An 860-nucleotide genomic window follows, 5' to 3' on the forward strand; every position below is an offset into this window, starting at 1 on the left:
GTGCCTCTCAGAGCATCCAGTCCGAGGGCTCCTGTGCCCTTGGACTGCCAAACTCTCCTGGTCTCTGCTAAAACATGAAATCGCCTCCTAAGGCCTCCCACACCTTCGCTCTCTTGAGCCAGCGTCCAGATGTCGTAACAGCAGCAGCGACTCTGTAGAGGGACAGCAGGTGGGGTGGCACTGCCACCCCGGGACCGTGGGTGCTGGCGACTGGCAAGTGAGACAGGGGCTTACTTCCCTCCTTTCATCAAGGTATTTCAGATCTCTGTATAAAACTGGAACCAAAAACCTCATTCGCAAAAGCACCATGTACTATTGTTACAAAAAAAAGAAGTTTTCAAATCCTGTAAAAATGGCAGTTATGTTTTGAAAGAGTGGAGGGCGGTCTCACAGAAATATGCTTATCAGGCTTATTAGCACAGAAAATTCTTACTTTTTACAGGCCATATCTCCTCTTTTCCCCTCTACCTGGCAAGACAGAATCGCTCAGATCCTCTCTGCTCGCACGGCAGCAATGCCGGCACATCTCCACACTGTTGAGAGAGCCCGTGGCCGTGGGAGAGACTAAAGCTACAGCCACTTTCCTAAGCTGTCAGCCAGGTGCATGCTGGCTGGTGGCAAAACCAGCAGCGCCGGCACAAGGAAAACCGCAGCCGACATCTGGGGTAAAGCAGGGTTGTCCCCTCCAGAGGCAGCCGACCTCTGTTTTCAGCTTAAATGGCCACGGAGCCATTTCCCTGCAGGACACACAAAGGAAAACCGGCAGCTGACAATGGGGTAAAGCAGGGTTGTCCCCTCCAGAGGCAGCCTACCTCTGTTTTCAGTTTAAATGGCCAGCCATTTCCCTGCAGGACACACAC

At 52.4% G+C, this 860-nt stretch overlaps 1 protein-coding gene across 1 annotated transcript in view; it reads right to left on the reverse strand.

Moving 5' to 3' along the window:
• Positions 1-774: 774 nt before the first annotated feature.
• Positions 775-860, reverse strand: part of PHKA2 (phosphorylase kinase regulatory subunit alpha 2) — a 43,304-nt gene continuing 43,218 nt past the window's right edge. Inside the window, exon 31 of the mRNA XM_019471437.1 lies at positions 775-812. The gene's annotated coding sequence lies outside the window, so the exon portion shown is untranslated. The remainder of the gene's footprint in view (positions 813-860) is intronic.

The sequence above is a fragment of the Aptenodytes forsteri genome, unplaced genomic scaffold, assembly GCF_000699145.1.
Source record: "Aptenodytes forsteri isolate BGI_AS27 unplaced genomic scaffold, ASM69914v1 Scaffold273, whole genome shotgun sequence".
Taxonomy (NCBI): Eukaryota; Metazoa; Chordata; class Aves; order Sphenisciformes; family Spheniscidae; genus Aptenodytes; species Aptenodytes forsteri.